Raw genomic sequence first — 11,260 nt, 5'->3', positions numbered from 1 at the left:
TCCTCCTCCCCCCCCCCCCCCCCCCCGCCTCCTTCCCCTCCCTCCCTCCTCCCTCCCTCCGCGCTCAGAGCTGCGGCTGGAGCCGAGCGCGCCGCGTCGCCCGCCGCCGCCGGTGCGGAGCGTGAGGAGCACTCGGCCGCAGCTCTCGCCTGCCGCGGAGGGTCGCGCCCGGCGCCTCCGGCCAGGTCGCCCTGTGCCCGGGCCTTTCCGTCCTTGGAGCGGATCGCTGCCCGCCAGGCGCCCGTCTGCAGCGACAGCAGCCGCTGGAGCCGAGGCCGCGGCGTCGGCCGTGCCCGGGACCGGGTAAGTGGTGCCTGGGGCGCGCAGGCAGGGGCGGGCGGGGCGGGCGGCCCAGCAGGTGGCGCGGCCGGCAGGTGGGGGGACGCGGGTCCCCGCCCACCGCACCTGCGCCCCGCGTCCGGCCTGCGTGTCCTTGCGGCGCCGCGCGTCACCCCGGGAGCCCTGGGCTGGCGGGCAGCGCCCCGCACCCCGCGCCCCGCATCCCGCGCGCGCACGCGCATCTCCGCCGGTGGGGGTGGTGGGAAGGCCGCCGGGGGCTGCGGGCGGGGTCCTGGGCGGGCAGAGCCTGGCCTCCCGGGCCTGGGCTAGAGCCAGGTTGCGCTGTGCACCTTCCCAGAGTCTCTCGACACCCCCTCCCCCCGCCCCGCGCCCTCGCACTGTGTCATCTTCCCCCAACACACTGAGAAACCCTCACGCGTTCCTACACTGTCCCCCGCACGCCCACACAGCTGCCCAGCAGACCCTGCCACCTGCCCGGGCAGCGCCAACAACAAGCCTCCCAGGCCACACTTGGGTAACTCCTTTTCCATCCCTCCACGCACAGCTGTCCTCCCCCTCCTCACCTGTGTGACCTTGGCCAGATGGCTTCTATTGGGCCTCAGTGTTCTCTGGGTTTAGGATTCTGGAATTTGGAGGCTGGTGCGGCATCTCCCAAAGGAGGGAGCCCTGGGTCTCCGCCTTGGACGGGCAGAGTCTGTCTTTAGGACCTGGTCCCTTTCCTTCTGCTGGTCCCTGCGGGCTTAGCAGCTGGCCCTCTGAGGAGGGGTGGCAGACAGGACAGAGGCATGTAGGGAGTCTTGGGGTGGGGGCTGGGAAGAATGTGTGGAAACAGTACCTCAAGGGGCAGGGCAGGACCAGCACCCCTCAACGAGGAGCTTGGCTCTCCCCGGGGACAGGCAAGTGAGTGTGCCCCCTCGGTATTTCAAAGATGAGGTCATTGAGCTTCGGACCTAAAGTGGGTTCCCGCTGGCCACAGGGACGAGTTCAGCCTTGACCCTGGCCAACCTAATCTCCCCTGGCTCCCAGCCTGTAAGGCAAACCTCCCCCCCGTTCACCCACTAGCTCTGTGTCCCCTTCATTGCCATCACCCTTCAGTAGTCCGTGAGCATTATAAGGCAGAGAGCCCTTGAGTGCCCAGCATAGGCCTGACTCCAAGTGGATACAGGTTTCTGTGTGGCACGTTCACGACCTTGACCTCACTGAATCTGCAGAATCACCGGATGAGAGAGGCAAGGCTGGGCTCTTTGTTCCCATTTCTCAGTTGGGGTAATTGAGGCCTCGAGAGAAAGGACTTGGCCCTACCTTGACTGGATGGATGGATGGATGGATGGATGGGGACACGGCCAGGAGCCTGGTGGGGCAGAGCACCTCCCACATGTCCCAGCACCATTCTGAGCAGGTCCCTGGAGCCCCCTCCTCCCCCCACCCCCGGCTGAATCTCTCTATCCACATCACATGTAAGGTGTGCTTTCACAGTCGAGGAAACCAAGGCCATGTGGCTGGGAAGCAGGGAGCTGGGAGCCCCGACCAGAACTGGCCCACAGAGGAGAGGGTTGGGGGGCTGCCAGGGCCTTAGGCTGGCAGAGTGTGTGCGGGTGAGCTGGCCCCTGGAGAGCGAGCCAGTTGGAAGGGGCTGGACAGCTTCGGTCCCAGGGCATTGATTGTCCCTGCTGTTGGCCTGGAGGAGAGGGACGGCCAAGGACACAGCTAGTCTTGATCAAATCAACCTGGTCCCTGCCCAGTGCTGCCAGGTGGTTCTAGCAAAGGGGCAGGCAGTTCTGGCACAGAAGTGTGTGTGTGTTGGGGGGGGGGGGAACGCAGGCAGATGGAACTGGGGTGGCGTGGGAGGGGGCTTTGCGCAGAGCCAGAAGGAAAGCCACTCCTTGGGGAAGGAAGCCCCCAAGGTTAAGAGCGCCCTGGGGAGAGAGCTACAAACAGCAGGGGTGCGGCAGCAGGACCCTGGCGGGCAAAGGTGGCTGGAAGGGGGCGTCTTGGCCTAACCAGGAGCTCAATTTGGGTGCCAGCTCTGGGCTTGATGGTCTTTGTGACCTTGGCCAAGTCCCTTCTCTGCTCCAGGCCTGGGGAGGGTAGGGGTGGGTCTCCGAGAGTCCGCTGACATTTCAGGATTCTAAGCTGGAGCTTCAGAGGTTGAATCATTTGCGAGCGAGTGGGGAGAGGCCAGGCCCTGAGTCAGTGAGCACTCTCCGTCCCCGAACATCTTCTCCCAGCCCAGGAAGGCAGCCAAGGGTGCTGGGGTCAGCTTTGGTCCCTCTCCCTCCCCCAGCGTGGCTTATAGAGGGGGCCCCTCCTGATCCCGGTGGATAGGACAAGAGTGCCCTGGTGGGTCGCTGGGGGCTCTGAGAGCTGGTGCCCTTGAAGCCGGCAAAGCCAGGCCTGGCTTCCTCCTCCCGCTTACAGACCAAGTTGTCGGCACGCATGGGGGCTATGCCCATGGCACACCCTCCTTCCAGTTTTAAACTGAGGGCTGCTGTCTCCAGCAGAGGTTACGAGCACATCCGATTATCAGCAGTAACGGCAGTAATACAGACGGCACTCGCCTTGGGCCAGCCGCTCTTCTTCCCAGGGCTTTGCAACACTCCCTCGCGTCACTGAAACAGCAACCCAGCGAAGCAAGGGCCGTTACTATCCCCATTTTACAGATGAGTGGACTGAGGCCCAGGGAGGTTAGGCAACTTGCCCAAGGTCATGCAGCCAGCAGGTGGCAAAATCGAGATGGGAAGGCAGGCCAGTAGTCGTACACGTGAGCTGAATATCGAGGGCACCTCTAGCCCGGGGGAGACCCTGCAGCTCCGGAGCTGAGCCAGCTGGGCCCCCATCTGCCCACTGAGAGAAATGGACAAACCATGGATTTACAGCGATCCAAAGCAAGTTGGGGGGGTGATCTACTCTTCAGTAAGTCTGCGTGGCCCCTCCAGGTCGCCTCTACGAAGGCACAGTCTCGGTGTGCATAAATGGCAGCTGACAGACGGGGACCTGGGCTGTGGCAGCAAATGTAGATGCTCAAATCTGACGGCAGGCCGCCCGAGAGCGTCATCACTGCCGTCTCCGAGTTGGGCCCAGGAGCCAGGCTCTGGTTGTACCTTTGCTGGGCAGGGCGGGCAGAGACCTGGAACGTGCACATGTCTCCTCCGCAAACCCGTCATTTCCCAGAAGGCTCGTCACTGCTCCTCTCTTCCCTGCCCTGCCTGGCTGGAAAGCCCTCCCCTGCCTGTGCGCCTTCTGTTGGGTGGGAGGTGCTGGAAGGTGGCCTGGGGTACCGCCTGGAGAGCGGGATCTGAGCCCACACGTCACCAGGATGGAGGGAAAGGGGAACTCAGATGCAGGAGGGAAGGCTGGGCATCCTGCATTGCCAAGGTTGGGAAGGGGATGAGGTCAAGGGCCAATGGCTGAGGTCGTGGCAGAGCCCACCAGAGCTCCAGGATGAAGTGGTCCAGGTGGGAGGATAGTGCTGGAGAGTTCTCCTGATTCCCACCTCGCTGGACTGGCAGGGGGCTTGGAGCACAAGAGGTTTCCAGAGACTTGGGCTGAAAGCAGAGGTGGGTGGGCGGGGTGCTAGGTCAGTGTTATTGGAGAGCGCCTGATGTGAAGTGGTCCTGAGCCTTGGGGTCTGTAGGCGGGTCCCTCGGTAAAAGGAAGCCCCTTTTATCCAAACGAGTACCAATCTCGAGGCACCGTGTGGGGCTTCGCAGTCCAACACGGTACCACTCACCACAAGGGGTAATTTCATTAAAATTCAGCAAAATTTAAAATTCAGTTTCTCGGCCTCACTAGCCACACTTCAAGTGCTCAGTAGACACACGCGGCTATTGTGTCAGACAGGGTAGATTGAGAACATTTCCATCATTCCAGAAGGTTCCGTCACATAGCGCCCCTTCAGAGCTAGGGCAGACTCCAGGCCTCACCCAGACCCTGAGCTCTCTGCCCTGCCTGTCCCCCCACGGCTCCTTGAAAGGGAGTGGGCCAGTGGGTATGGATGGCTCTGGGCAGCCTGTCTGTTCCCTGGACAGGTTGGGGGCCTCTGCCACCACTGCCAAGGGCTGGCGCAGGTGCCCCCACAAACATGGTGAGAGAGCAGACCTCCACGAGGCCCTGGCACACACTGGCTTGGGGCCAATGTGGATCTGGTCCCGCTCCATTCTGATTACGCTCCTGCCATGTGCCTCAGGCTCGCTCACCTGGAACACGCCGGTGGGGCCGTGCAGCTCTGCACAGATGGGTGAGGTTCTTGGGTTTAAAACAACAACAGCAAAAATAACGTTGACTTCCTTCCATTTAAAAATAATGCTCTTAACATGAAGATTCATAAAACACGGAGAAGTAGAAGATGGAGGAACCCCCCCATTCCATCCCCATCTCATTTCTTTGCAGAGTCCATTTCTTTTCACATCACTGTAATTACACCACGGGCAAGATTGTGTGATCTATTTTTTCCTTCACAGAAGCACTTTCTTTACTAATATAATCCCTTCCTAAATGATCTTGTTCAAAACGGATATAGTTTAATTTTTTTTTTTAAGATTTTGAAAGCAGTGAAGTGCTTATTGCAAAACTCAAGACAGAACTTGGCCTGGGCAAAGAAGGGACTCCAAATTTATCCAGCAGCCGGGACGTACCGAGGCAGTCCTCGGGGCTGTCATTACCATTTTTAATGGCCGAATAATATTCTCTCAAGAGATGACCATTTGCTTAACTCTTTGGCTATCTGCGAAGACCCAGGCAATCAGACCCGCTTTGGGGTCATACGTGAGGCTCTGCCGAGCATCTTGGTGGGTGATATTCATCCTGTCCCGAGGAGCGAGCGCCCAGACAGAAGCTCGTTCTGCCAAGCTGTTCTCCAGAAGGGCTCTTTAGTACATCCGAAAGACTGACTCACGGAAGCCTTGCCAGCGTTACATGTTATAAGCAAACAGCCGGGCAGGAGTATCTGGGGCCAAAATTTCTGCTTCAGTGTCTGTTTCTTTAATTGCTCATCAGAGTGAGCAATCCCTCCCCACGTTTATTTCGTTGTCCCTCTCTCTCACTCTCTCACTCTCTCTCTCTCTCTCTCTCTCTCTCTCTCTCTCTCTTCTAGTGACCTGTCTTTTCTCACCTTTGTTTGTTGAGACACTAGGGTTTTTCTTGCAGGTTTAGACAAACTTTACTCGTGAGCGATATTGACAACGTAGCATACTTGTTGCAAGTGATTTTGAAAATTCTTTGTTCTTTGCCTTTGATTTTTTTTTTCGTGTATGAGATAAATACTTTCTGTGTCACCCATTTTTGTGATTTCTTCCATTACTTCCGGGCCCACAAAATCCCTTACAAAAATCTGAGAGCCATCCATTTCTTGGTTTGCCCCGCATGTGTGCGTGCGTGTGCTGCTGTGTGATCTCTCCTTAGTCGAGATGGGTTCTGATGTGGGGTAGGGCCTATTTCTGAGCTGCCCATCTCGTTCCATGGACCTGTCTGTGGGCTCACACCTTGCATCTTTTAATACCTGACCTACAGGTCACACCTTAGCAATCTTAAAGCAGAGCAAACCTCCTTTTCTCTCCACAGACACTGTGGGTCTCCCTAACAGACACACACAGTGCGGGCAGGAGAGCGTGCTCAGAAGCAAAGGCTCACAGATGAGGATGGCCAGACAGCCCAGGAGCACCAGAGCCTCCTGATTAAGAAACAAAAACAGAGCTGGCAAGCCGGGAACCGGGGAGCTGTGGGAATTGCCGCCCTCGCCGGGGCTGCCGGGACTCGGGACCCAGACGGTCTTTGGGCTACTCTTCGGGAGTCATGTCTCTGGCTTGCCCCCAAGGCAGGAGTATTCCAAAGAGCCACGGCAGTCCGTTTTCCCCTCAGTGGCCTGGGAACACCAGCAGTCCCTGAACCATCCCGACCCTGGGCATCCACGGACGCTGCCGTTTGGGCGCAAACCCTGAACCGGGGTCGAGACGCGTGGAGCGTCGGCTCTCTGCCGACCCGCCGTCTGCACGATCGATCGCTGACACGGGCCTGATGGTGGCGTGGGTTGTGACCGGACACGGAGGACCCTTCTCCACAGTCAACCAGCCCGGCAGAAAGCGCTCAGTGCCCTGGGTGCGCAGCGTGGGGAAGTGTTGGGGCGAGTGAGTTCCGGGCCACGTTCAAGCCTCCACCTGCCACGCCAGGTCCAGGGGACCTTCCCTGACACCCTCCCCTTAACGGGCTTCAGGTCTGGTCCTCCTGGGAGAACTCAGGGGCCGAATTTCCCATCTTGGTTTGGAGCCACAAGCCTAGGAGGGAGGCTCTCAGTCTAGACATAGGCAGTCTGGGCTCCTCGGGCTGCTGAGGTCCCTGAGCCCTGCCCCGTGAGTGGGGTCACCTCCGCGGTCAGAGGAAGGCTCGAACCTGATTAGCCCAACACCTGCAGTGGGACAGGAGCATAGGGCACAGGCACGGGCACAAGCCGGGGCAGGGTGCCCCCCACCCCATCTGGTTCCTCCTTCCCACGACCCCCGGGTTTTTGCCAATGGGTGGGGGTGTGGGGTATGCTGGGGGGAAACTCAGGCCCCACCACGTTCTTGTCACAGTAGAGGTGTCCCAGCATGAGAAGGGCCCTGCAGGATCTTCGTGGAGTCCTCGCAGGCCTTTGCAGGCAATGCCTTCTGGCTTTGTGTGCTGGGGTCCTCCGCCAGAAACAGACTTTCAGTCTCTGGCCGGGCTTGATCTTTCAGGAGATGACAGCCAGGCCCTTGGTGACCTTCAGGTCCTGCCAGAGTCGCCAGTCAGGGCTGGTAAGGTGGCCTTGCAGATAGCCCTCCCCGTCCGTCACTCTCCTCTACCAGCGCCTTTGGCTGCAGGTGCTCCTCCAAAGTTAGCCTGGAAAGATGGTGCGAGCGTATTGGTGTCCGGGTCCTAGACGGCCAGCTCGACTCCGCTCCCATCTTTAGTCTGAGCACGGCTTCTCTGCTTCATCCAGCACCCTTGCCACTCCCCTCCCGAAGGAATGGCCAAGGCCAAAGTCTTTCCTAAGTGCTTGGAGTGACCTGCACCTAAGCTCCCCATATGGTGACAGTCCTGGCCAGCCCTTCCTGCATGTCCTGTTGGCTCTATGAACCTGACTGGAGCCTCCAGCCCAGTCAGGTCCTACAAGGGTGGAGCCCAAGTTTGCCCCCCACATCCCCCATCCCCCATCCCCCACTGGCGCCTGGTCTTCCAGACTCTCGCTGGCCACAGGGAAGTGGGTCTCCTTCCCTGACGGTCCTCCTGGCCCCTGACCTTGACCCAGTGAGTCTCCCCAAGACTGTCTTCCCAAGGGCTTCAGCCTATTTCCAGAAAACAGATCCTCTCCCTGCCAGGACCCACAGTGGGGCCCCTGTGGAGCCTGTCCCCAGGAGGGACGTGTGTGTTTCCCGGTCGTCTCCTTGTTTAGTCACCCCTGGGCCTGCAGTGACCCGTGGCCGTCAGCTGCCCATAATTCCAGTGGTTTGCAGCTGGCTTAGGGGATTGGAAGCTGGTGGGGGGCAAACTATGTGGTAGCACAGACGGAGTTGGGGAGACTTGGGCAAGGATTGGGATTAGGGACCCCCTATTCTATCCCTGTGTCCTCTATGAAAGCCAGGAGGACGGAGTTCTGCTACCTCCGAGACCCCACTTGGAGTTGGAGGCATGCCCCAGAGGCCAGCCACAGTGTTCCTGGGTCTCCGCCCACCTGCCCCTCCTGAGGCCACAGGCCAGGCCCCCCCTCTGTGCTCTGCGCTCTGCGGGGCAGGCCCGGGACCCACCAGCTGCTCACGGGATAGAGCCGGAGGGGTGTAGGCCACCATGAGCCAGACCATGGGTATGGGGGGAAGGGGTGCCGGCTCAGGCTCCCTGCTGCAATGCAGTCCCCTCCTGAGCGGCTGTAATTGGATAATTAGTGTCATTATGCTTCCTGCCCGTCAGCTCTCGGCTCCTGCTCTCTAGCACTCTCCTTCTCCAGCTCTCGCCTTCTCTGGCAGGAAACAAATGACTGCCTTCCCCAGGCAGAGTTGCGACCCCTGTAATGACTCTTCAAGGCCCCAGCTGGAAAGGGCCCTCTGAGAGCCACCCGTGGGGGAGTGTAGACTTCCCTTGAGAAGCAGCCTGGGGCGCTGGTGGTCCCCACGGCGTCCAGCACTCTCCAGGAAGGATTCATGGCCCTGGCCAGCTTGAAGTTGACCCCAGAAATGGGGAAGCCTCCAAGCATCTCCCAGTGCCAGCCCCTGACCAAGCAGAATGTTCTGGCCTGGCTAGTGGAGTCCGGTTTGGACCTATGAATTCTGGGATCTAGGTGGGCTCAGAGAGAGCTCAGGGCTTTGGGCAGGTGGAGGGCAGGGGGCGTGGCAGAGGGAGGACTGGATAAAAGGCATCCCCTATCTCATCTTCTTTCTGGGGAAGCAGGCACCCAGGGGACCTTGCCGGGTGTGCGGGTGTGGTGGCACCCTGTCCCCAGAGCTCACAGCAACCCAGCCAGCAGGAAGAAGAATCCAGATGCGAGAGTGGAGACCCAGGGAGGCCGAGTGCCTTGGGCCGGCAGGGACAGCCAGCCCTGACTCCGGTGGCCTCACTCCCGAGCCCTGAGGTTTATGGGGACAGATTTCCTGTCTCGCCACTTCGTTGAACTCTTTTAATTGGTTCTAATCATGTGTTCATTGCTTTTCTGGGGTTTCCTGGGCAGTCAGTTGGCAGAGGAGCAGTGTAGAATTCTCTGGAGCCAGACCACTTGAGTTCATGTTGGCTTCTGCTCCTTGCTGGCTGTGTGACCTTGAGTGAGCTCAACCTCTCTGTGCCTCAGCAGCCTCAGCCCTAAAGCAGGGCCAGTAGCACTGAACAAATTGGTTACAGCGTAACTCCGTCCAGCATGGAGAACAAGGTTTCGTGCCGCCCAGGTGCTTGGCATTGCCTGTGACCAGACTGTTATACTGTCTCTTTCAATCCTCTCACGGCTCTGTGTGCTGCCTTAGCTAGAACTTCCAGGACAGTGTCTTCCCGCTGAGCAGGTGAGAGGGAACCCCGCTCTGGGTCCCAGGGAGCCCACAGAAGTGTGGACCTGTCTTGGGTCGTGGAGACTTCAGGGAGGCATGGCGGTGGTGAGGCAAGCAGCTGGTGACATTCCTTCCCTTTAAGGACACAACACTGCCATTGGCCCTATCGCCCTTCTGTCCCATGTGTGGTCCCAAGTGTAGTCCAAAAGGAAGCTGCGTCCCTGTCCCTTTGCTTGAATCCCATCGGCCAGGACCTAGTGTCACATGTAGTAGCACCCGAGTTGGACGAGTGTAGTCATTTTGCTGGATGACAAGATGCCTGATTAAAAATTAAAATACAACGTTGGCAAAGAGGTGCAGAAATCGGGGAATGTCTAGCAAGTCTCTGCCACAAGGTCCTGGGGGTTCGTTGGCGCTTCCTAAAGCCATCTCGCACAGACAGAATGCAGACGTGGAGGCCAGGCCTTCCCCAGGTGTTCTGGCTCTCTTCTGGTCTCTCCTGAGGACAGGGTGGGCTCAGTACCTCTAGAAAATTCACGTGGAGAGTGGGGCCGCACTTCTTCTGGCTAGAAGAGCTGGTGGTGGTGGCCACAAGTGAGCCCAGCTGCACAGCTTCTCTGCGTCTCTGCCACCTAATGGGAGGACCACAGAGCTGCGGCAGGATGTGGATGGTGTCAGAGGTCACCGAGCGCAAAGGGAGGGGTAGGGCAAGCGTGGAATGGTCCGCTAGGGTTTCCATTTCAGATAGTGGGATGCCTGCCATCACCGGACCCAGAGCAAGAAGGGCCGTGAGACCCGCTCAGTTTTTTGATTGTGGTTAAATACAGAGCCCATCCAACGTGCCCCCTTGGCCACGCGCAAGCACACAGGTCCGCGGCACGAAGCGCATTCCTACGTCGTGCGGCGCGGTCGTCCCCACCGTCCTTCCCCAGAACCTTCCCATCTTCCCGGACTGACGCTCGGCCCCCGCTGGACACCGGCGCCCCCTCGGTGTCCCCCAGCCCCCCGGCGCCCGCCGTCCCGCGCCCCGTCTCTGTGCGCCCGACTGCTCCGGGCGCCGGGTCGGACCGGACTCCCGCGGCACCTGCCCTTTTGCGTCCGGCAGAGGAATCGCTCCCGGGCTCACTCCGGTCACGGCCGGTGTCCGAGCTCCTGCCTTCTGAACACGGAAGAATGTTCCGCTGCGTGGAGAGACCCCGTTTGGCTTCTGCGTTCATCCCTCGATGAGCCCTCGGGGCCCTTGGGGCTGCTACTGGGACTCGTGCTGCGACGAGCGGGGGTGCGCATCTCGCCCCAGACCCTGCTTTCACTTCTTTTAGGTACAGACCCGGACATGGAATTGCTGGCTCCGATGCCAAGTGTCTCGTTCTTTGAGGAATTGCTATACCGCCTTCCTTCCCAGCTGCAGCACTTTACATTGTCCACTGGGGCTTGTTGGAACTGGAGAATTCTGGGCCCCCCCGGGAGCCGCTGAAGGCAGGCGGATGTGTGGCATCAAAGCCGGCTGGGCCCTGGGATCCCCAGGCTGAGGGCTTTGTAGACTCCCAGTGCCACCCGCTCCTGACTATGATGCTCGGACTGGGACTGAGCATTTTTTAAAGGCCCCTGGGGCAAAGGGGGCCCCTCCACATCTGGCACCCACTGCTGTAGATTCAAGTCCTGGGCCATGAGCTAGCCAGGGTACTGTAGAAGTTCGCCCACCTGTAGGCAGGGGCTAAATCATGGAGGTTTCTCTGGCTTCCAGAATCCTCTTTGGCTCAGCCCGAATTAACAAGGACTTCCAATGGATGTAATCTGTACATCTGTCTTTCTCCTGGCCTCAGACGGTCCTTTGAGTCTGGACTAGGCACTGGATGGGAAACATCCTTTGCCCTTGCTGGCAGCCCCCAGGGAGTCCCCGAGGTGGCCCTCTGGCCTGGCTATGGCCTGACAGCCCCTCCCTAGGGGCAGCCCTGCAAGTGCAGGGGGCCATGGAGGTG

General features: G+C 59.5%; 1 protein-coding gene across 3 annotated transcripts in view; it reads left to right on the top strand.

Moving 5' to 3' along the window:
* The first annotated feature begins 256 nt into the window (after positions 1 to 256).
* ATP2B3 (ATPase plasma membrane Ca2+ transporting 3) overlaps positions 257 to 11,260 on the top strand; it is a 55,886-nt gene continuing 44,882 nt past the window's right edge. For all 3 annotated transcript variants that reach the window (XM_044235251.1, XM_044235254.1, XM_044235253.1), the window contains exon 1: positions 257 to 303. The gene's annotated coding sequence lies outside the window, so the exon portion shown is untranslated. The remainder of the gene's footprint in view (positions 304 to 11,260) is intronic.

This window comes from Neovison vison, chromosome X (genome assembly GCF_020171115.1).
Source record: "Neovison vison isolate M4711 chromosome X, ASM_NN_V1, whole genome shotgun sequence".
NCBI classification, from domain to species: domain Eukaryota; kingdom Metazoa; phylum Chordata; class Mammalia; order Carnivora; family Mustelidae; genus Neogale; species Neogale vison.
Note: the sequence above shows the minus strand (reverse complement) of the source record. Positions and strands in the feature narration are given on the sequence as shown.